The 26184-nt window shown below is 36.0% G+C and overlaps 1 long non-coding RNA gene across 1 annotated transcript in view; it reads left to right on the top strand.

Moving 5' to 3' along the window:
• Positions 1 to 21849, top strand: part of LOC116422086 — a 46071-nt gene extending 24222 nt beyond the window's left edge. Inside the window, exons 2-3 of the long non-coding RNA XR_004232673.1 lie at positions 18552 to 18680; positions 21492 to 21849. This is a non-coding gene — a long non-coding RNA (uncharacterized LOC116422086). The remainder of the gene's footprint in view (positions 1 to 18551; positions 18681 to 21491) is intronic.
• The last annotated feature ends 4335 nt before the right edge of the window (positions 21850 to 26184 follow it).

A 26184-nucleotide genomic window follows, 5' to 3' on the forward strand; every position in this document is an offset into this window, starting at 1 on the left:
CCCTTCCTCCTTTACTTTCCCCCTTTCCAAGACAGCAAACAGCCTGATATAAGTTATACATGTAAAATCCTTTTAAACATTTTTCCATATTTCTTATAATGTAAAAGAAAAATCAGACCAAAAGGGGAAAAAATCTTAAGGAAGAAAAATAAACAAAAAAGATGAAAATACTATGCTTTGATCTACATTGTCTTCATTGTGTTCTCTCTTTCTCTCTCTCTCTCTCTCTCTCTCTCTCTCTCTCTCTCTCTCTATTCCTCTCTCCCTCTCTCTCTCTCTTTCTCTCTCTCTGTCCTGTCTGTCTCTCTATCTCTGTCTCTGTCTTTCTGCCTCTCTTGCACACTGTATTTGGCATTTTCTATCCCAAGTCTATTAGAACTGTTGTTAGATCACCACGTTGCTGAGAAGAGCTAAGTCAACCATGGTTGATCATCACATGATCTTCCTTTTACTATCTAAAGTTTTTCTGGTTCTGCTCATTTCACTTGATATCAGTTCATGTTAGTCTTTCCAGGCTTTTTTGAAATCAGTCTGCTCTTCATTTCTTATGAAACAATAATATTCCATTATATTTATATACCATAGCATATTTAGCCTTTTTTCTTAATTGATAGGCATCCACTTAATTTCCAATTCCTTGCCACAAAATTTGGTCTTCAGTTTTACAAGTTTCCTCCCTCTCCGTCTTCCTAAAATGGTAGACAATTTGAAATAGATTATACCTATGCAATCATGTGAAATATATTCCTGTATTTGTCACAATTGCAAAAGAAGAAACAAATTAAAAGAAAAAAAAATTTAAAAACTGAAAAAAGTATACTTTTATCTATATTTAGAGACCTTCAGCTATATGAATGTGGATAACATTTTCAATCATGAGTTCTTTATATTTGTCTTGGATCATTGTGTTTTAAGAAGAGTTAAGTAATTCATAGTAGATCCACCATACAATACTGCGGATCCTGTGTACAATGTTTTTCCTGGTTCTGCTCATTTCACTTTGCATCAGTTTGTACAAGTCTTTCTGAGGTTTTCCTGAAATCTGCTTGCTTATCACTTCTTATTGCATAATAGCATTCCATTATATTCATATATCACAGCTTGTTTAACCATTTCCTGATTGATGGACATTCCCCTTAGTTTTGAATATTTTGACACTAAGGAAAGAGGTGCTATAAATAGTTGTGCACCAGTAGATCCTTTCCCCTTTTTGATGATCTCTTTGGAATACATACCTACTAGTGATATCAAAGACACACAATCTGGTTGTCCCTTGGGTAATTCACAATTTTCCATCAATCATACCTTACCATAATTTCCTCTTTGAGCCAGTAATGGTTAGAATAAAGTTCAAGAAACATCTTCCTATCTTCCCCTACACTTTAATAGGGTTTTCACAATCCTCCATGTGAACGAATTTACCCTCTTTGGTACCTCTTCCTTCTTTCTGTATCAGTGTATTTCCTTTTCTCGTCTCCTATTTATTTTATATCATTCCCTTAAGTTCACTTTTGAACTATGTCTGTGTGTGTGTGTGTGTGTGTGTGTGTGTGTATAACTTCTAGCTATAATATTAGTGGTACATTTTTTTTTTTAGAATTACAACTATCATCTTGATACCACTATAATCCTGAGTATAGCTCCCAGATACTTGATTTTTTTTTTTTATTTCTAGCCACTTGTAGTATTTTTCCCTTACCCTTATAGCTCTAAAATTTGGTAATATATCTTGGAATATTTATTATATTTATTCTTTGGAATGTGTCCTGAGGTGATTGGTTGATTCTTTCAATGGCTATTTTGCCCTCTGGTTCCAGTATAACAGGGTCATTTTTTCTTGATAATTTTTAAAGCTTTTTATTTTCAAAATATATACACAGATAATTTGACAACATTGACCCCTGGATAGCCTTGTGTTTCAGATTTTCTCCTCCTTCCCCCCACCCTTTCCCCTAGATGGCAAAAAATCCAATGTATGTTAAAATACATGTTAAATCCAATATGTATAAACATATTTATATAATTCTCTTGCTGCACAAGAAAAATCAGTTGATAATTTCTTGAATGATACTTTCAAGATCCCCTTTTTGATCCTGACATTTTCTCTCTTGAATCTATGTTCTTTTGTTGTTTTTCCAATAAAGTATTTTACATTTTCTTCTATTTAGGTCATTCTTTTGAATTAGTTTGATTTTATGCCTCACAGAGTCATTAGTTCCTACTTGCCCAATTCTAACTTTTAAGAAGTTTTTTCTTCAGCAGGTTGTCATATTTACTTTTCTATTTAATTCAATTCTACTTTTTCAGCATTGTTTTCTCTTTCAAATCTATCGACTTTTTTTCATAATATTCTTATATTATTCTCATTTCATTTCCCATTTTTCTTCTACCTCTAGTATGTCATTTTAAAGCTCCTTTTTCAGCTCTTCCATGAATTCTTTCTAGATTCAAGACCATTTCCCATTTTTCTTTAGTGTTTTGCCAATAGGTGTTCTAACATTGTTATCTTCTTCTGAGTTGGTGTCTTGGTCTTCCCAGTCAACATAATAGCTTTCTATGGTCAGATTGTCTATATTGTTTTTTGTTTGTTTGTTTATCTTTGTTAACCTTTTCTCTTTCTTTTAAATTTAAGTTCTGCCTCAAGTGATAAATGGTCAAAGAATACAAACAGACAATTTTCAGATGAAGAAATAAAAGCCATCTATAGTTATATGGAAAAATGGTCCAAGTCATTATTTATTAGAAAAATGAAAATTAAAATAATTCTGAGGTACCACCTCATACTTCTCAGATTGGCTAAGATGACAGGAAAAGATAATGATAAATGTTGAAGGGGATGTAGGAAAACTGGGACACTAATGCATTGTTGGTGGAATTGTGAAATGACCCAATCATTCTGGAGAGCAGTTTGGTTATGCCAAAAGGGTTATAAAACTGGCATATTTTTTGACCCAGCAATGTTACTACTGGGTTTGTATCCAAGGAAACATAAAGGAAAAAGGGTGCACATATGCAAAAATGTTTGTAGCGGCTTTTTTATGGTGGCCAATAATTTGAAAATGAGTAGTTGCCCCTCAATTGGGGAATGGCTGAATAAGTTGTGGTATATGCAGATAATGGAATATCATTGTTCTACAAAAAAAATGATGAATAAGCTGATTTTAGGAAGGACTTAAAAGATTCACATGAACTGATGCTGAGTGAATCAAGCAAAACACAATAACAGCAAGGATATATGATGATCAACTATGAAAACCTTGCTTTTTCTCAATGATCCACAGCAAACTCAATAGACTTTGTACGGAAAATGCTAGCTGTATCCAGAAAAAGAACTAAAGATCTTGAATGCAAATCAACACATGCTATATTCACTTTTTTCTGTTGTTTTATTCTCTCCCATAGTTTTTCCCTTTTGCTTTGATTTTTCTCTCTCAGCATAAAGTAATGCATATTAAAAATAAATAAATTTACTAGAAAAATTAATTTCAGTTCTGCTCCTTGGATGGAAAGAGCTTTGCCTCAGCCTTCTTGTTCTAGGGCCTACAGACCCTGACTGTTTACCTGGTACTACATGGATGTTGCCCTGAGATCTACCCTGTATTGAGGAATTGGGGGGCATCATTAAAAATGTTGGAAGCACTAGGGGCCTGGCAACTTACCTGGTGCTGAGTTGGGGTCTTAGTATTGGTATATGGCATATGCTGAAGCTAATGAGGTGTTTCTGTATTGGTGGCTGCTATTTGCTTAAAGTTACACTGGAACAGTTGGCAGTCTAGCCACTAAAAGTTGCCAGGATTATGCTGAGGGGTGAGATGGTTATTCCAGCCAGAGTCTACCTATCACCTTGCTCTGCTGAAACATATAGAGGATCCTGGTTGGATTTTGCTTACCCTACCACACTGTGGCTCAGGATCTCCCACTGGCTTGATGAGAAGAGGCTTATGGCTGACTTGGTGGGTTACTTCCTGTCCTAGAATGTATTTTCTTATTTCCCCAACTATGACAGCTCTTGCTTGCTAATTTTCCAAGTTTCTTGAGCAAAAAGATTGTTTACCCCATCATTTTTGCTGGTTCTACTATTCTAAAGATTTGTTGGGGTGTTATTTTGTGGTTGTTTGGAGGTGAATATGAGAGAATTATGGTGATTTATTGCTTACTTCACCATGTTGGATTCCAGAAGATTAAAACCATTTTCTTTTTTTGCCCTAAAGATTAATTAAAGTACTTTTGAAGCAATAGTTTGTCATTTCTTATAGTCTTTTTAAAATAAAATTAATCACATTTTTCTTTTACTTCAGTGCATTTGTTCTTTTAAATTTGTGGGTATAAATTTGAAGTTGAGATCATATATACCAAATAATGAGACTGGCCATAGATGTTCTGTTAAGTGTTTGACAACCAAATATTTAAAGGAGGAGGGAAAAGAATATACGTACACTTTTATATCTAATCATTAACATTTTATCCATCATTTTTTTAAGTCTAGATAGTCAACTGAATTATAATTCAAATACTAATTTGCAGCATTTGCTGATTTCTGAAGTGAAAATGCTCACACTAAAAATTTAACAATCACCTTTCTCCAGCACAGGAATTGACTCCAACCCATCCTGAGGTTCTGTGTATAAAATGAGAAAAATGTTGAATGAATATCTCAAAATTGTGAATATAAATTAGTCCCAACTTCTAGAAGTCATTTTAAAGACTATTTATTTACACTTATCCTAATGGTGCTGTTGTTACTCCAAATGTTTTATGGAATTGAGCTGGATGATCCCTAAATCTACTGTATACAAGGTAATTCTTCAAGTGCTAAATCTTAAACTCAATTTAATGAATTTAAATGTATTGCCTTCAATGCTTTCATGCAAACAATTCCTTGGAATATACATAGTGGTTGGGGGTGAAATTGATCCTTTTTTTTTTTGGAGACAGGTCTACATTATTTAGAGCCACATCTGAAAATAAACATGAATAAAATCACATTTGTACAGATATTGTTCTGAGAAAAAGCAATGTAAAATTAGACTTCTTAAAAACAATCTGAGAACATTAAATAAAGTCTTGTGATCTCTGGGACAGTAGAAAAAGTATCATAGAAGAATCCTGAGATGCTACGTTAGAATTCTAACTCTGCCTTTTTTTTTTTTTACTTGTGTTGTACAAGTCACTTAATACTCTGAGCCTTAGCTTTTTCATTGGTGAAATAGATGGATTAGGTGACTTTTAAGTTGTATTTCTATTAGAAATGTATAATTCATGGAAATTCAATTATTCTTTTAAAAATTGTAAGTATATTTTTCCAATTATATGCAAAGATTTTTTTGCATTCATTTTTAAAAAATTTTGAGCTCCAAATTTTCTCCCTCTTTTCCTTCTTAAGATGGCAAGCAATCCGATAAAGGTTATATGTGTTCAACCATGTTAAACATATTTCCATATTAGTTTCCATGAATTTTTATTGCAGAATTTCTAATTTGATTTATTTTTAAAATATGTATTAAGTGACTAATTTATATAGATTATTGCTTTAGAGATAGGAAAGAATTAAGAATTCAGGAAAGATGTACTCATGAAGCTCATAATCTAGTAGGCATATAAAATATATTATGATCAAACACAAAATAAGAAACTCATGGTAAGTACACCCCAGTTTTTTTAGCATCCTAGCTGGCAAACCATAACTATCTCCTGGATACTCTTCCTCACTTGGAGAAAAAAAGAAACTAAGATTCCTGAACTGAATACCTTAGAAGATTTAACTCCAGCACTTCTTCAAGCCCCCGACCCCAAAGAAGATTGATAAAGATTACATTTTGTCTAGTTTCCTGTCAGTCTGGAATAGCTTTCTTTTTCTCTACTCCAGGAAAGTTATAAAATTTGAATTGATAATACAAAATTCCTATCTAACTTTGTGCTCCATGTTGAGAATGTTCCTAATAGTTTTGAAAATCTCTTTCTCCATTATGTCATAACAAATTTACTCCCTTTACCATGGAAGTATTTGAGCCCCCCAAGAGAAAAACCAAGAAATCACAGTAAAAATGTCCATCAATTATTTTAAAGCAAGTGACAAAAAAAAACCAAACTCTTTATTGGAATCTTTACAAACTGTTAAGCCATTGGAGTTGATAGAGACAATAATTATCTAATTTGGCATGGTTCAATATGATTGATTTGATCTTAGAAGGAGATATTTTGGACCAGAACTTGAAATAAGGTACTAAATACAACTGATAGAAAAGACACTTGGGTTCACACCTTTAGAGAGCTCATAAGTATCTAAGTGCTCAATGAAGTTCACACGTTTGGGAGATTTCAGGGTTTAGAAAGAGATATCTGAATTCACACCTCCCTTAGGGCCAGAGAGCATGTTGGGAGATATCCCACAATCCCACTCTCAGAGAAGTAGCATAAATACAGCTCCAGTGAGCCACTCGAGAGAGTTATTTGGTAACATTCCCAGGGGTCGGAGAGGAGCACTCTGTGAGGAAGCCCACAAGCCCTATCTTCGAGGCAAGAGAGATTTATTGTATCTTCTACCTTGGTGCTGGCTGGAATGGGAAGGACAAAGCTTTGGATTTGGAGACATTCGGGCGGAGCTCTTAGAACCAAGCAGAGAGGCCTCTGAGCTAACCGGGCTATATTAAAGGACACAATAAAAGATCTGAACTTTTTTATCAGCTGGCTGTGTTTTGAAAAAGAAACACCAACACTTTATAAATATATTGCTGAAAACAAACTCAACTCTCCAGAGAGAATAAGGGGAAAATGCAGAGGATCAAAACATTTTAAAATTCACCATGCCTCTGAACACAATGGGCACACATTCTTCTTCACTCTATACCACTTACATTCACCCTGATGACAAAGCCTTAATATTGGCATCAAAGAGTCCTCTTCTAATTCATCATGGCTTTTTTGTTAGAATCTTTTTAAATGAATAGGCTGCTCTAGGTCCTAGGGAAAGCTCCAGCTTCCCCACACCTCTGCTAGTGAATTTTCTCTCTATTGTGTTGCATTGAAGCTTTTACTAGGGTAGTGCAGGAGCTTCAAATGCCCTTATCTTGACTCATTTCTGGCTTTTCTTTATCCTTCTGGTCTCCCTCCTTTTCTTCAGACTGAAGGGGAATGAAACAGTCCTATCTAATAATTATAGATCATTTAGTCCAGGAATCAATGTACACTGGGGATTCTTCTTTTCACCTGCAAGCATTCTTCTTCAGTATTTGTTCCAACTTCTTGATTGAAGAAGTGCAACATACATTTGTGAGTAAAATAAATTCAATTATAAATAATAAAAAAATAATATATTCTTCCACAATCTTCTTCCTTATTATTAATAGTCTGCTGATATCTCCTCTTTGATGTCCCTATCACAAAGTCAACACATTTAAAAGAGAAATCTTTATTTTCTCCTTTACAACTGGGCCTCCTCTAAATTTCCCTATTTCTACTGATGGCATTTCTTATCTTTCCAGTCACTCTGATTAGCAACTTTAGAGAGACTTCCCTTTCCACATCTCCCTCATTCAACAAGTCAGAAGGATCAATAAGATCTTCCCCAACTCTCCTATCTATCTTTTGCCTCAACCTGTAATGCCGAAGAAATTGAAACAGGATAGAGACTAGAGAGTTTTTAAATAATTTATTTGAAAGGGACAAATTGTGTTGGGGGCATGCTGCCCCCAGAGCTGATGTCCAAAGCATCCACCAGCCAATGTGAGTTCTCAATGACATATTTATACACAATAAGTAAACAAAGGCGGGGGGGGGGGAGAGGGTGGATGGAGTCCAAACTTTGGTGAGTAGGAATCTCCAGGCAGGAACCATCAATCCAGTTCTGACAGGTTGGGGGATAGGACCATAAATTCTAACAAACTGGGAGTTAAGGATGTGTCCAGCTTAGAGCCAGGGAGTCTAAAAGTTAGAGTTATAAAGAATGCCTACTAAGTATCTGAAATAAGACATCTGAAGTCTTATTTTCTGGAATGTCAGATCTCCACAGCTCTAATTATCTCAGTTCTGATGGGCAAAAAAGGGGGGTTACAACCAGGGAAACTGAGTAAGAACAACTTAGGGAAACTGAGTCAGAATAATCATGGAAAGTGAGGCAGGACAATTGGGGAAATTGAGGCAGGTCAATAAAAGGGAATTGTAGCACAACAAACCTACTTAGGCAAAGTCCTAATTATTATCAACTTTAAGTTAGACTACTGAAATAGCCTTCTGATTGGTGTCTATTTTAATTTTTTCCCTTATTCAGCAGCTAAAATAACTTTATCCATTATTCTTCTCAAATTCTTTCAGAGACTCTCCATTACCTCTGAGACAAAGCAGGAATTCCTCAGACTGGCATTTAAGGTTCTTCACAACTTGATGCTATCCCACATTTTAAAAATCTAATTTGTATTAGATTTCACAAACTCTACATCCCAGTCAAACTGACCTATTGACTATTCCCTGAATTATACATTGCAGGCCTTGTTTCTATGCATTTGCACAAGCTATCCTGCATGCCTGGAATGATTTTCAGGACCTTCTTCATAATCCTATTTTTCTTTCAAGTGTCACTCCCATTGAGATTCTTAATTAGCCTAGTTGCTAATGTTCCTTCTAACCTTGAATAATCTTATATTATATTTAGTTGTGTACTTACAACCCACAATTGGATGTCAAGACTTCCAAAGCAAAAATAAATCATTTTTCTATCTTTTTGTCTCTAATAATACAAATTACAAAGTGTTTTGAATATCATTTTAAATAAAATTTAAATTTTATTTTATTCTTTAACCCTATTTAGGGGGTAAAGAGAAAAAATGTATCCCATTAAGAATCTACTATATTGCAAATTCTGTTAGACACTTAAAGATTATGTCATTTGATAACAACCTTGGGAAGTAGGTAGTTATTCACATTTTACAATTGAGAAACTGAGGCAGATTGAGATTTTTTTTAAAATGATTTTATAGGATTGCATAGCTAGTAAGTGCCTGAGGCTGAATTAGAACTCATTTCTTCCTGATTCTAGATGCAGAATCCTCTTTGGTTGTAGCAGTCTTTGAAGGATTCTAAGAAAAGGACTTGTGTGAACTGATCCATGCATAAGAAAGATTGGTCTAGGATCAATTGGAGGTTGGGGAGAAAAGAAATTAGGAGGCTTGTTATGAAATTCTTCTAGCATTTCAGTGTAGAGTACAGGCTAGCTCCCTGGAAGGCCTCAGAATCAAATGGAGTCAGGATAAATCAAAGTCCTTGGTCTTTTCTGGGAGAAGTGAAGAAGGCAGGCGTATCCTGGATTCTGGAGTCTGTAGTCTCCAGCCTTTCTCCTCCTCATGCTGCCACCAAGTTCCTCTCTCTTCTCTCCCTCCACCCCCCACCCCATTCTTGCCTACAATTATCTTACTAACAAGTACTCAGCAAGCACCAATTGTGAAGAGAGCCCTCATCTAAATATATGCTAATAGAGCCATTGTCTCATATCTAATAGGTAGCCTTAGGTGCTCTCTTGTCTGATTCAGAGTTTCAGCTCCCTACATCTCCTGCTTTCTTTTGTTTTAGAACACAGGTGGTCATGCCTTCCCTGACTTCTCATGGAGGTGAGAACCCCAAAAAGGAGGTGATCACACCCTCCCTGACTTCTCAGAAAGGGAGATGAAAAACATCAAAAGGAAGTGGGTTGTCAAGCCAGATATTGTTAGCGGATTTCTGGGCTGAAGGGTCTTACTAGAAACAGGTATACACAAATCCATCAGCATGGGAAGTATTACTTGTACATAGCAATAAAGCACAGGCTAGTAGTGATGACTCTCCCCACAGCTGGTGCAGACTCAATGTAGTGTAACATACATGAATTGTATATACAAGTAGTGATATAACAAACAATATGAATCATCATGGTACTGTAAAAGATTTCCTGAAGTCCTAGAGGGAGGGTATATAAATAACAATCATATATATACACCTCCTTCAGCAGCCAAGAGATAGTCCAAAACCAATCTATTGTCCATTACTTTATGTGTTGGGGAATCCAATGATCCCTGCAAGTTTTTGAAGTCCTGCAAAAGTTTTATTATGTGTGAGGGAATCGAATGATTCCTGCAGATTTTGAAGTATTGAAACACTCTTATCATGTCTCAGGGATTCCAATGATTCCTGAAGGTTTTCAAGTCCTACAACAATCTTATCATGCTTTAGGGATTCCAATGATTCATGAGAGTTTTAAAGTCCTGCATCAGTCTCATTAACAATTTTTGATGTCCAGGAGTCAATTGCCATAACTACCAGGCTTTTTCAGTGGTGGGCACAATAAGCAATGGAACCACTTGATGTTTCTTGGGTCTTCTCCTTTGTTTCAAGGGTCTCCTCCATCTCTCTCCAATGGACAAGCCATATTTGGCACCCATCTGATTCCTTCTCCATCTGTAGAGACACAAGCAAACCCTCTCCCCCAAGTAGTTAATTTATCTGGTCCTTTTCATTCACCACTCTCTGGATCTCTCCACATCACCTGGCTATTATCTAAAGATAGTAGGGCTGCTCTGGACACTGCCCTTCCATTGAGTTATAAAACCTGTCTGCTGGAGTCAGTGCATCTTTATTAAAAATCAAGAAGTTAATTCTAAAAAGAGCTAAATTTAGAAGTTCTCTTGGGTTACCTGTGGCTGCCCCTTTCTTTTGTTTTTGGAGGAGTGTCTTCATATCTCTGTTTCTCCTCTCTACTATTGCCTGTACTTGAGGATTGAAAGGTATCATCCATATAATGTGATAGCATTACTTTTGAAAATACTTTTCTTACTGAAGTAAGAGCAGCAGCAACATACATTTGGCACATAGTAGGGCTATTTATCATTCCCTGTGGCAAAATGGTCCATTTATATCTTTTATAAAGCTCAACTAAGCACTGGGAATAGAAAGGAACTAAAAACACTGTGTCTGACATCCTAAAGGAATGTGCATTAAAATAGGGGAGACATCAGGTAGATAATTAGGTACAAACAAGTATATGAAGGAAATCTATTGGAAAGACATCTGAAAGGAAAGGTATTAGGAGGTAGGGGGATCAGGAAAGTCATCCTATAGATGATAAGTATTGAGATTAATACTTGAAGAAGCTAGGAAGAGCAAAATTTTGAAACAAAGGGACTATTAAAATAATCCAACTCTGTGTTGTTTCTTTATCTCTATTAATGCTATCTCCTATAATTTAAAACTACTATAGAGTTCGTTTAAAGAATGAAGGGCAGCCAGGATACATGTATAAAAGTGGAAAATGGAATATTATATTTGAAGAACTCCAAGTAGACCAATATCTCTGGATTATAAAATTCATAGAAGGAAATAAAGTTGATCAAGTCTAGAAATGTGCAGGAAGGGGCTGGGATACGAAGAGTTTAAATGCCAAAAAAGACTTTATCTTTGATTTTGGGACTAATAGGATCATAGACAATTTCTAATTGGGTAGGAAGTTGATAATGTCAGGTCCACACTATAGGAAAAAATGTAGAGAAAGATTTATGGCTTAGTATGGATTGGAGTGAGCAGAAATTTGGGACACAGAGATGAGGTAAGTTTGAAAGATTTTATAATAGTCCAAGTGAAAAGTCTCAAGGGCACGAATTAGGGCTGTGTAACAGTGATTATATGGAAGGACATGCAAGAGATTTTATGAAGGTAGAAATGACAAGATTGGGCAACTAATTGGATAATTGGATGATTGAGAGTGAGGAGTTAAGTATGACCACTGTGTTGTAAGTCTGTATGACAGAGAGGATGGAAGTACCCTAAATAGCAATAGAAAAGGTTTTGGGGAGAAAATATGAAATATATTAGAAAGTAGAATCCATGAAATTTGAAAGCAACTTGGACATGAGGAAAATAAGAGGATAATTCAAAGCAGTGAAAGATAAAGTGATTAATAAAGTTAATTAATTGACATAGATTGAGATCATACAACACAGAAGATATTCTGTGTATTTACTGCTACATTAAATCCTTTCTAATATATATCAATTTGGATAAAAGTGCTATGCAATACCAGAACTAAAGAAATGGGGCAATTTAATTTTGAGGAACTTTCATTGATCTCTGCATAAATTTGGGAAATCTCCTTTCCTTTAGCTAGTCATAAATAATGGATTTCCTCTCTCACTGTTGTCAGAACTTCTAGGTCTGGTTTTTTTTTTTTCCCATTATGTATTTCCACTAGGTTTTCAGTTCTGTGCAGTTTCTCTTGTTACTATAGTAAAGAAAAATAGTTCATTTCGTCTTTCTATATTGTCTTATTCTAAACCTTTCATTTGGTACCTATTACATTTGATTTTATGAGCAAGCAAGACTTGCATTAATTCAGTGCAGTTTCTTTCTTTGGTTTTTACTGGAACACTCAAGTCAGTCAGTATTAGATATCTATTACATGTCAGACATTGACAGGCACTGGACAAATAAAGATTAAATAAGATAGTTTCTGCTCTTAAGAAAGTTAAATTCAATGAGAGACAGAGGGGACAAACAGTGGAGGGGGGGAGAAGAACAATAATTCTACACCCAAATAAGTAAATATAAAATATATGTGCAACCTAATTTCTAGTGGCAAAATCTTTATGGACTTAACAGAATGTAGAAATTCAACTAAATCTTGAAGAAAGCTAGTAATGCTTTCCAACTATAAAAGGCTTGGGATATTTTAGGAAAGGCACAAAGATGTGTAATAGGATGTGGCAGATAAGATGCAGCAAATAGGCCATTTTGTATGGAACATAGAGCATATGAAAGAGAGTAATATATATATTAAAAAAAAGCTGAAACCAATTGGAAAGAGGGTTTTAAATGCTAAACAGAAGCGCTTGGGTTGAATCCTACAGACAAGAAAGGGCCATAGGAGCTTCTTGGGGTTGGGGTTAGGGGAAGAAAGAGGAACAATAGCACTAGGCTAGTGATTGATTTATCTCTCTATTCCTCTATTTAGCAATCTACATAATTTATTTTTTAATTTATTTATTAGGAAGATCTTTAAAGTTGATTAGAATTCCATACATAGTTTTATAAAGTTCACATCAAGAAGGAATGTAGTGATATTTTTAATATGTAGCTCTCAGCCATATAGGCATTATAACCAGAACTTCATAAATAGAGGGGCAATATGACAATTCATGTAGAGCCTAGTACTTTATAAATTGCATTTTTCTGGCTATGTGGAAAATTTCTTTCCCTATTTGTTGCAAAGCAGGCTCTTATTAACTATCTTCATAGATTATTAAAATAGCCTCTTATGCTCTGAATCAGGGGTCCTCAAACTACAGCCTGCGGGCCAGATGCGGCCCACTGAGGATGTTTATGCGGCCCACCGGGTTATGGCAAAATCAGACCGGAAGTGATGTTCGACCTAAACTTTCATTAGGAACACACACTTCCAGCACTGGGCTGAGGCGACAGAGACAGAGTGTGAGGCTATAACAAGGTGAGGTGAGTTCCCAGGCTGGGGTGTGTGGTGTGGGGAAGGAAGAGAGATGCAGAAGATGGAGAACTGACAGCCTGTGGCCTTGTACAGTAACGGCAGCCACCACAACAGACAGGTGCGGGGATGTACAGTGCATGTTGAACATGTCATGGCTGCTGTAGGGGGAATTCACTGCAGCAGTGAAGGTCAGAAGTGGGAGCGTGAAGAGCGGGAGAGAGAGAGTGCAGGAAACGGAGGCATCCCAGCGCAGAGGAAGTTGGGCATTGCAGTCTGTATGCCTCTGTGTGGGCAAAGTTATTGCTGGTATATTGTTTTTGTAGCGCTGCATATATATATATATATATATATATATATATATATATGTATTTTACTAATAGCAATTTGGAATCCCTAGGAAATAATGATGTCAAGAAAAAGAAAAATTGGCTTGGAGTGTAGGATATTCAAAGAACAGTGGATTTATGATTACTTTTTCATGCAGTACAAGGAAAGAGCTATATGTCTGATATGCCAAACACTATATTCTGTGTTCAAAGAATATAATTTGCATGGACACTATGAAACTCAACATAAAGATAAATATGATTGTTTGGTTGGGGAAGTGAGAAAAGATAAAATATTAAAACTGAAAAATACATTGACAACTCAGCACAATACTTTTGTGAAACAGAAGCAGTTAAATATTTCATCACTGCAAGCAAGTTTTCAAGTTGCCAAGCTAATAGCACACACTGGCAGACAATTTGTGGAGGGAGAATTTGTTAAAGAATGCCTTCTTTCTGTTGTCAAAGACATGTGTCCAGAGAAGGCCGATTTATTTAGTACAGTGAGTTTTTCAGTTACACAGAGGATTGAAGAAATGGGAGACAATCTGCATCAGCATTTGCAAAACTCCATAAAAATAATTTCATATTTTTCCTTGGCACTCAACGAAAGCAATGATGTTTGTGATTCTGCACAACTTCTAATTTTTATTCGTGGGACAAATGATTATTTTGAAGTCATAGAAGAGCTTGCTGCACTTCAAAGCATCAAAGGAACAACTACAGGAGAGAATATCTATGAAAAGGTTTGCCAAACTATGAATGGTTTGGAGTTGGACTGGGCTAAACTAGCCAGCGTGACAACTGATGGTGCTCCTAGCAGGGTGGGGTCTGAGAAAGGAGTAATTGATCACATTAACCAAGAGATGGACAAACATAACCATTCTCATCCAATAGCCATACATTGCCTCATCCACCAACAAGCACTGTGTAATAAATCACTGAAGTGGGACTCTGTTATGAAAATTGTGGTATCTTATGGTTAACTTCATTAGAACTAATGCACTAAATCACAGACAATTTCAGGAATTTCTGTCTGAGCTAAATGTTGAGTATGAAGATGTTCTATATCACACAGAAGTCCATTGGCTGAGTCGACAGAGAGTTTTGAAATGTTTCTATGACTTACTTCCACAGATTACAACTTTTCTGCTTTCAAAAAACAAAAGAAGCACCAGAGCTCAATGATGCAGAACGGAAATGGCACCTTGCCTTTCTGACAAATGTAACAGAGCTACTCAACAATTTCAATATGCAACTTCAAGGAAAGGGGAAACTCACCTGTGATATGCAATCACATGTCAAAGCATTTGAAGTAAAATTAGGCCTCCTCATCAAACAAGTGAAGGAGGAAAACTTCTGCCATCTCCCCACAACTCAAAATCTGTTAGCGGAAAAACCACTGATTGCATTCCCAAACAAAATATGTGTGGATTCACTGGAAAAATTGCAAAAGGAGTTTCAATTTAATTTTAAAGAGCTTCAGCTCCATAAACAGGACATACAGCTTTTCCATAACCCATTTTCTATTGACATTGAAAATGTGGATACAATTTACAAATGGAACTAGCTGAACTGCAGAATTGTGACTCTCTGAAAGATGCATTCAAATCAAGCAGCCTTCATAATTTCTATGCATCTCTCCCCTCTGAGACATATCCTCATCTCAGCAACCATGCACTCAAAATGGCAACCATCTTTGGCAGCACTTATGTCTGTGAACAGACTTTTTCTAGAATGACACATTTGAAATCTCCAACCAGATCAAGACTAACGGATGCACACTTGCATCACTTGTTACGACTAGCAGTGACAAATATAGAACCAGACATTGACCATCTCATTAGCCAAAAGCAGGCCCATAGCTCCCATTGAAATAACAATAAGTTTGTTGATTTAACTTTACTTCATTTTAAATATTGTATTTGTTCCCATTTTGTTTCTTCACTTCAAAATAAGATATATGCAGCATGCATAGCAATTTGTTCATAGTTTTTGTTTTTACTATAGTCCAGTCCTCCAACAATCTGCGGGACAGTGAACTGGCCCCCTATTTAAAAAGTTTGAAGAACCCTGCTCTGAATCCTTCACATTGGGGCCAAATCGATCTTTCTAATGCAAAATTGAGTCAATTAATAAACAAACATTTATTTAGTACATACTATGTGCTAGACAGTGTTCCATTCAAGAAATAAACAAAAATGGAACAGTTCTTGAACTTCAAGATCTGAATTTAAACATCTGCTCAAATACTTCCAGTGGTTACTGGATTCTTTAAGTTTCTTCGCCTGTAATTCAAAGCCATATGATATATTTTTTTTCCCCAGCAGTATTTAATTTCTGTACCTGGAATACTAATCTCCATGAAATAAACATATAATAAATGTTTATTGAACTGCATAGAAGGGCAGAATGTAATCATTTACTTTATTCTAATTAATGAAATGTCTTTATTCTAACATTCTCCCTGGGAAGGCAACATGTTAAAATAGAAAAGTTAACCACTGGATTTGGAGTGAACTTCCTCAGCATAAATGCCAGCAGCAGCCACAGGAGTCCTAGCTCTCCCCATCCTCCCATCCCCTCCAACATACACCTCTCTCTTTGGCAATTGTTAAGGTCTATCCACACAACTGACCAGGGTGTCACCATTATTGGTAGTCCACTTTTGGTTTTGAGTTGTCATAGCCATATATGGACCTGGAAGAGAATTTAAAAGAGTATTATGAGATATAAGGAGTTGAGGAGAATCAGGGATAGATAGCTACATGTCATCACAACTAGGCTGGTCAATACTGGATGTTTCCTTAATGTGTTTCCTGAATTAAATTAAATCAAGAGCATATACTGTGAACTTTAATTTCTTGCCTCAAAGGGAAGACAATGTTTTACTAAGGCGCAAATTTTGGAGGTGATAGGGAATCACCACCCTGCTTGCCTAGACAACAGCTGGGAATAGCTGCTTGCTGCAGAAAACCAGAAAGTAGCTCATTAGAATCCAGAACAACCCTTAAGCACCACATGTTGTTGTCATTGTTCTTGTTGCCTATGCTCTCAATTCTGGGCACTCTGGTTTTTTCCTCATGGTTAGAATGATCTTTCTCCTTTTCTCTGCTTCCTGGCTTCCTTCTGACTGGGATTAATTGGATGAAGTTTTCTCAGTTTGAGACTAAGTCACATGTTCTCTATTCCCCGAGCCAGAAGATGAGGATTTGAACCCTGGAATTCAGGAAGTTAGTGAAATTACAGGAAGTGATGCGACCCACTGGAAATAGGCTTCGGTCTTTTCCTATTTAATCCAGTGTTCTACTTCCTGCTGATCAGGTCAAGCACATGTTGGGAGCTGGAATATCTCCTGGGTGTGCTGGGCTTTTCCCTGCAGGGACTACTTTCTCTTTGTATCTGAAGATGTCTCTGATTAGTTAATTTGGGAAAGGGGATCTTACACCTTCCCACACAATTCAAATCTCAGCTACAATCATACTTTCTTTAGGAAGTCTTTCCCAATTCCTCCTAATTCTAGTGCCTTCCTTCTGTTGTTTCTCTCTCTCTCTCTCTCTCTCTCTCTCTCTCTCTCTCTCTCTCTCTCTCTCCTTCCCTCCCTCTTCTTCTTCTTCTCTCTCTCTCCCTCTCCTTCTCTCTCTCATTGATAATTGATTACTATCACAATAAATTGCATTTATGGATTTTATGGTGTCTTCATTTGTTCAATTCTTAAAATCTCTCATTGTATATCTATTTTTTTAATTGACTCATACATTCAAATTCAGATGAATTCTATTGGAGTTCCACAAAAATGCTTTCAATTTTGCATTGCTATAATATAGTATGTTTTCAGTTATCTCAATAAATATAATGAAATTTTTATAATAATAGCTTTTTATTTTTCAAAATACATACACAGATAGTTTTGAACATTCATCCTTGTAAAAACCCTTATGTTTCAAATTTTTCTCCTTCCCTTCTCCCCTCCCATCTCTCCTGGATAGCAAGTAATCCAATATAGGTGAAACATGTGCAATTCTTCTAACCATATTTCCACATAATGAATTTTTCAAAACAATATTAATTTTAATTCACTTCATTTTAATTTGTAAGTACAAATAGCAATTTAAGGTGGATTTGAGACATTTAAAATTAAATCAAAGCAGAGCAATAATATACAAAAAAGTTAAAAACTATGGATAGGTCTGTGCTAGTTGATTGAAGCTCAAGGAAAGCTTCAGAATTAATTTGTGTATTACCTGGATTATTGCTATTCTTCTCCTAATTGGCTTCTCTGCCTTATTTTCCTTTTGCAATCCATCCTCTTTACAGCTACCAGAGAATTATTCATAAATCACAGGTATAACCACATCATTCCCCTTATTAATTTTTTACCTCTTAGTTTAGATATCATTTCTTTTGTTTGGCATTTCAAGTTTTTCCACACAGTTATCTTTCTAATCTTCTTATATGTTAATTCTGTCTTTGCCCTGTATGGTCCGGTTATATTGATCTTTATGCTATTCCTCTATGTGATATTTCATCTCTGATCTCTGCACTTTTATATGGCTGTGCCCCTTACCTGGGATGTTCTATATCTTCACATTCACCTCTTAGAATCCCTGGCAAACTGAGATCATATACCACCTCTTAGAAGAGAACTTTTCTGATCCCCCGAGGTACTACTGTCTTCCCCTCTAAGGTTTCCTTACATGTTTTATGTATATTTCTTACAGATAATTGTCAGGGCAGAGATTGTTTTCACTTTTTATTTCTTTCCTTAGAACTTAATCCATTGTCTGGCTGTGCTGGTTGATTGATTGTCTCCCAATTTAATATCCATCCATTTTACAAAATATAACCAAGATGCTGATGGAATAAAAAAGTGATATTCTTCTGAGGAACTTCTAGTGGTAAGTCATTCTCCACTAAGTTTTAGGACTCACTTTTAAACTCATCTAGTAGAAACAATACTATGAACTTTGTACAAAGTGAAATTTTGTTTATTTGATGAAAAATCCTCTTCACTTAACCACATCCTCAGTTATTATCTTATTTTCTATATGTTCCTTTAATTTGCTCCAGATGTGATCTCAATTTTTAATTTGAGTTCAATGTTGCATCCAGACTAGATCTCTGGAGGATCTTAGTACCAGCCTGAATCCTTGGTCTTAGAAGATGATTGATGAGGCAAGATGCACAAGGATGGTCAAAACATGGAGTTCATTTATTCCATATTCTCAGCCTTATATATCCTAATACCCTTATATAACCAAAACAACACTATGCATGTGTGCATGTGAACCCACATAAACAACTTGCTAATATATGCAGATGACTCTTTGCCACTTGGTATCATCCTGCTTCGAGTACAACACAGGTTGTCACTGCCTCCTGACTTCCCAGGAAAGCCAAGAGCCCTTAGGGAGGATGGGGAGCCAAACCACACATTATCAGCATGTTCCCTCTGGGCTGAAGGATCTTATACCTCACCCAGATTTCCCCCACTATCTGTGGCCCTCAACAATTCAATATTCTATTCTTTTATTTCTTATAGTTGTGTTGTAGTTTTATGCATGGGCCAACTCATAGCCCAGACAAAAGGTATTGCCCATTCACTTTGGTTTTGTGTGTGTGTGTGTGTGTGTGTGTGTATGTGTGTGATTAATCTAAAGTTGAACTTGTGTGTGCAACTGGATCTCATTTTGTTGCCTTTGCAGATTAGGGTTAAATTTAATGACAATGCCATCTGCAAATAGAAGTATGTTGTGAACCTCCTCATTTTTAAGGAATTCTACAATTAAATCGTTTCATTGACTATGAAAAATACTTTCAGGAAACATGAGTATTTCTATGTCACGCCTCGTTCAATATTAATAATCAGGTCATTGAACAAAGTTGAGTTTGTTCTTACAACTTTCTTTTTAAAACACCAAACATCAGGAACATGATATAACCATTTTAGGAGCTTTTATTATGAATTGGCTTTTGGGAAATTGAGATGTCCTTATCTCCATTTCCCATAAAGCAAGTTTGAACTTTTTCTTCTCAATAGTATTATCCTTTTGTCTCTAAGGAAAATATCATATCTTTTTAAAATTATACAAATTGTACAAATATCAGGGGACTTTGAAGTATGATCTCTGCTGAACTTCATTAGGGCATCCCTCATCCTCACAATGCCCCAATTTTATAAAATGATAAATTATGGATCATTTATCTTTTGATACTGGTAGAGGGAGTTTCCACAACAGAAGTACCTTAAAGTAATGAAATCACATCTAGACTCTTCTTCCTCCTGTCTTCATAGCTCTCTATCCTCCCACAAAAGAATGACAGATTAGTAAAATGAAGTCAAAGAGGAAGAGATAAACTTGTCATCAAGTACAAAGAATAGTAAAACTTGGACCTCATCCTTTGAAGATTGAAGAAAACTCTTTATTTCTTTTATTAGTAATTTTTATCAATTACTTGGAAGAAGACATAAATGGCATGTAAGTTATGGATGGTATAAAACTGGCACATTAGGCACTATTATGTCTATATATCCAAGGGTTCAAATCTATTGATGAAAATTGAAAAGGAATAAATTTATGTTGGGTTTTATAAAAATCAGTTTCATTAATGTAGGATGAAGTATTCATAGTTAGTAGATAATTTATTTGAAAAGGATCTAAAATTCACGTGTACTACAAATTCAGTGTGCATCCAAATTTTGTAGCCAAAAAACCTAGCATTATCTAATTCTTTATTAGTAGAAAAAGTATAGAATACAGGAAAAAAGAGACAATAGTTCTATTGTGGTATGTTTTGCACAGATAGCATCTGACATAGTACAGGAAGTTTTTAAAGAACAATTTTAAATGAGCATGGAAAAGCAAAAGGATGGATACTGAGAGGGCTCAGACACCATGCTATACAAGGAAATAATCATGATTATTCTGAAGAAGTCAAAGTTTAATGGTAACATCATAATTGTGAGCTTTTTGAAGGCCATCATTTGGAAGATTCATTACACTTATTATATTAGACTGGAATTAGATAGAATAAATGTCTAGAAGTTATGGGGAAGCAGATTTCAGTTAATCCTAAAGAATTATTTCCTCACAATTACAGCTTTCCAATCATGGAAAGAGGTTCCTCAAATATGCTGCCTCCTGACTACATGCAGTACAATACTCATGAGTGTATCTGCAATCAGATTGAGATATATTTAACAAAATAAAAAAATACAATGAAATATAGATAACACTTCATTTTAAAACTAAGTCAATATGTGGCCCACAGGGATATTTTCCTATGGAGCACACACATTTGTAAACTAAAATGATTTGCTGTGGTGTGCAAATCAATGATTCAAAAATTGGCCTCTCCTTTAACTCCATCTCATGAATCATTTTTCTCCTTAAGTAGGCATTTTAATCTATTGTACATAAAACCCCCCTAGGATCTTTTAGAAAAGATAGCCCAACTCTATTTTTTCTCTTTTATCTTCATACCTGATACCTTCCTTCTACAATTTAAAATCTTACAGGAAGAAAGCAGATGTTCTATTTGTTTCCTTTTAAGTATTCCCATCCTACTCACCATCTCACTTTTCACAATACTGGGACTGAATGAACAGAATGGATGAAATAAAAGACATAAAAATATACTATTTAATGAGGGTAATTTATATCTCTTTGCCACTCTCCCTTTTAAATGTTTTTTTTTTTTTTTTCTAGGCAGGAAATCTCAGCAAACTTGGATTTATTCAAAAGAAAATAAAATCCCTTCCCAAGCAGCAAAAACAACAAGAAGGAATTCTCAAAGGCAGAGAAGCTCCTTTTTAGGTCTTTCATCACTGAAAAAAAATTAAAGAAAACAAAATAGGGAACCAAATATGAGGAAAAAATTAATGGAAACTAAAAAGGGTTTTCCCCTCCAGCCCTCTTCTCTGTAATGTATTTATTCTCCAAAGAAAATCTACAGCCCATGCAACGTCACAACGGCATTCTTTAGTGGAAGGAGAGTTGAACCTCCTTGAACCTAGTATCAAGTCCCTACTCTGAAGCTTCTTATCTGATGATATCTCCTGCTAAGCACTCCACTCCTCTTGGTCTTGGTTTCTACATCTATACAAGTAGGTTATTTGACTAGAGGGACTCCTGACATCGTTCTAGGTCAAAGCCATCTCCTATTTTTACTGCTTAATTGTCATGATTTCTTTCTTCTATAATTTAGAATCTAAGGGGAAAACAAACAAACAAACAAAACGTCCTCCTGATTTCCTCTAAGTACCCACCATTTCCCAGCAAGCCCATTTAAAAGAAAGCTTTAAGTATAAACCAGTTGAACGGCATTTCCAACACCTGCCTTCCATCTTTACTGTACCACTAGTCCTGACAACAGGTTTCCCCAAGAGTCCCTTAAACACCTCAACAAACACCTAAGGGAAGAAAAATGTTTCTGGAATTGAGACACTACATTACCTCTGGCACCAAGAAACAGCCCATTTTCAAACACACACACACACACACACACACACACACTCCTTCCATATTTGCTTTTTTCAAGATTTTTTTTCCTCTCACTGGCCTGCGAATATCTCTTCTGCCTCGGCATGAGTCTGCACCAAGCAGCTCAATAGTTTCTGGAAATAAGAACAGATTCGGCTGGGAAAAAAGATTAATCAGCCCTCTAGAATTGCAAATTACTCGGGATGAGGGGAGGGAGAGAGAAGGATGCTTGTGACTGTAGAAGCAGAGGTCCAACTCCCTGCATCCATCTCTTTCCTTATGCCGCAAGGCAGAGCAGATGTTGCTGCAGCAGCATTCTCGCGGCCACCGCCCAGAGAGCCTGCCAGGAAAGGGAGGGGGCTCCGGTGATAAAGGGTGTATGTTGTGTGGGCGTGAGTGTATCTGCGTGTGGTGAAGGAGATTCGGTAGGGGAGGAGTATAAGGAGGAGGTGGATGGAGTAGAAGAGAAAAGCCAGTGACTGCCCTGCGAAGGGCGGGGTCTTACAACCACTAGGGCGTGTCTGAGAAGGCGTGGCTCAGCCTCTGTGGCTGCTCTCTCTGGTCCAGAGGCTGCTGTTTTTGTTTCCAATTCCTAAGAGCCCCGCAGTGTGCAGGTGCTCCGGTGGTGGGTTGGGGTATCGGCAGCTAGGAGAGCTGCTCTCAAGCTTAGGCGCCTGCTGAGCAACAGGAGCTCGGAAAAAGAGAGCAAGAGAATAAGAGGAAACAGTGAGGCAAGAGGGACAGAGGAGGAAAGAGTTAAGGAAACCGGGACCTCTACACGGGTCAGACTCTTTCAGGTGGAGGTGGTGGGCATAGCAACACACAGGCATGCTAGCAAGTAAGTGCTCCCCCCCCCCCTTGCTTTTCTGTTACTGGGTGGGGTGAGGGCTAGCTGTTGCCATCTATGCTGCGTTTTCTTTCACCTGTTAGTCTTTTCACTATCATATTTCACTGTGTTCATTATGATGAAGAAGTTCGGCGATGGGGAAGAGGAGGGGTGGTGGTGTCGACGTTTGAGAAGGCTCTAGAAATAGAAGAGGAGCATAAGCGACTGCATTTCGAGACCTTTGCCTGTTGCTCGCTATAAGTGCCTCTGTTTAGTGAAAGGATTTCATTTCATCTAGAGAGGAATAAAGGCCAGTGAGAGAATTGCTTAATATGGGGTGGGTTTAGATACATCTTCAGTACCCATATTAAGAGGACTATTTATTATTTATTTCTATTTCATTTTTCATCTGGAAAGTTAGAACACGCCACATCTATATAGTTGGTATTCCTTTGGAAGATGCAAAAGGGGTACTGAAATGATTATTAGCATCGACATAAAAGTAAGGCTTCTATAAATCAATTATTCCTTCATCAAGAAAATATTTTGTTATTTTGATAATAGATAAACTTCCAGTTGAAAATATTTTCCCATTTACTTTTCATGTATCTTCCTCCCAAAGCACTATTTAGATGGAGAGAGAATTTGGCATTAGTTAAAAATAATAGAGGTTAAAGGCTGAGTTACTGAAATATAAAATATATGTCCTGGTTATTATTCATATGGCTTTATTAGATGGTTTTAAAATAAGTAAATTCTACCTCATTTCTATGCATTTTAACAAGAAAGTTTTGGCTTTAATTTTCAAAAGAGTAAACATAAACTGAGCATAGTATTTTAAGTAAAGATAAAAAAAGTTTAGCTACTTATATCTGACATTTATATTGTGCTCAAGATGCTTCCTCATTTGATCTCAATTGCCAGAGGATCATAGAGTTGGCACTGGAAAGAACCTTTCAGGCCATATAGTCCAATACTCTCCTTTTTACAGATGAAAAAATCAAGTTACACAGACATTAAATGACAGGCAGAATTGGAATCCAGCTTCTCTGATTCCAAAGTCTATAATCTTCCCACTAAATTACATTGCCTCTTAAAAATCATTATTTTGATTGTAATACCTTAACTATGCATCTGCTCTCTTATAAACAAATTATATTCTTCCCCTTCTTCCAAATTGTCTTTACATTTTTGGATGCTGTTCCTACAAAAAATGTTTTTATTAAAGCTATTATTTTATATACAAAGAAAAAAGCATTATAGAATTGTAACTAGAAACATTCCTGTCATCACCTCTAATTCATGATTTTCAAGTCTTTCTTAAGCTATGATTCATTTTCCTAGAAATTCTGGTAAGCAGAATTTTAAAAACATTTCCATTGATTAGTTGTAGAGTGACATTTGATCTTGATGCAATGAGCTACCCATAATGCTGAAACTGCAAGTACCATTTACCCGTAAGAAAAGAATAATGGTCGGCCAAATTTCATATCACATGTGATGTGCTTTTGGGTACACACACACACACACACACACACATAGAGATATCTCATGCCTGTTTGAACAAGAGATTTGACTTGGTAAAGATCTTTATCACTCCTTTTGTAGGAATGGTATCCTCAAGCTTAATCACTTAGCTAGTGACTTTATAGGGAAGTATAATGTCCTATAGCCTCTGTCTGGTATTATTACTTCACTTAATGGGTACCATAGCAAGCTACCTACAGGTAGACTATCACATAAGTAGGACACAGAGACAGAATGAGGCACACTAGTTCAGATTTAGCTACATACCCAGAAAAATCTGTCTCAAGCTTTCCACTTCTCAGTTTGAGGATGGGGGTGGGGAGAGGTGGTTATCAGACCTTTCTTTGTGCTATTGTTTCTGTTTTCTTCTTTCCCTTTCCCTTCTTCTTCCCTTTCCTTTGTGCTTTTCTTTTTCTCTTTTCTCTTATCCATTTTGACCATCCTGTACCCTGAGTGAAGGAATAACTTTATTTAAAAAATAGTCCAATATTGCAACTTTCATATTTCTTGTTGCCAACTGAAATTCATATAATAATAGAAACCTGAGTCAGTTTAGTCTTCCTTATAATAATCAATGAATCTTTATTGGACTCCTCCTAATTACATGGTATTGGATACAGGGTGTGTGTGTGTATGTGTGTGTGTGTGTATGATATGAGATGTGATACAAACAAAATAGTCCAACTTGAGGAGATTTTTAAAAACTACATTGTAAATGGATAGCCCCAACATTCCAGGGCTGACAATTTATAAAAACCAGAATGTTTTAAAAGAAATATTCTTCATTATATTCTAATCCTTTTCATAAAATAAACATCATTTTAATTCTTTGCAGAGTGTTATGCTGAGTAATTTGGAAGACTGAAAGGAATTCTAGGTTACTTGTCATTGCCTTCCAAAGTATGTAGTCTAGTTTAGAATAGACAGTCTCAAAAATAATATAAGACATTATAAATATAAGATAAGTAGCATAATGTACTAGGAACTAAGGAATGGAGAATCACTTCTGTCTGGTCTGATAAATCTTAGGTAATTTTAAGGAAATTATTGGTTCAAAAACTGAAGTAATAGAAAAGTCTAGGGCTCAAAAATCAGAAAACTTGGGTTCATGTTTTGGCTTTGACACTTATTGGAGATTTGATCTGGGGCAATTAATTTTTATTAGTCCTTGTTTTCCTCAAATGTATAATGGGGAATAATTATTTGGCTCATAGGATTGCAATGAAGAATAATATCTATATTAACTTAAAGGACCAACAAATTTCATTTTTATTCATTTGAAAGGTAGAAACGGATTGCTTCATGTTTTGAAAATCACAATACAATAGAAAGGAGGGTTGGTATTTTATGAATAATACTATCAGTTAGGTTGTGCATGAGTACCATTACTCAATAAAGAATGTTATAATTGTTTGAAAGTGTTTTACATGACTACACATGTATAAAATATTGAATTGCTTGCCTTCTCAATGGAGGGTGGTGTTCGGGGAAAAGGAAGGGAGAGAATTCAGAACTCAAAGTTTTAAAAATGAATGTTAAAATTGTCTTTACATATAATTGTGAAAA

This window comes from Sarcophilus harrisii, chromosome 3 (assembly GCF_902635505.1).
Source record: "Sarcophilus harrisii chromosome 3, mSarHar1.11, whole genome shotgun sequence".
NCBI lineage: Eukaryota > Metazoa > Chordata > Mammalia > Dasyuromorphia > Dasyuridae > Sarcophilus > Sarcophilus harrisii.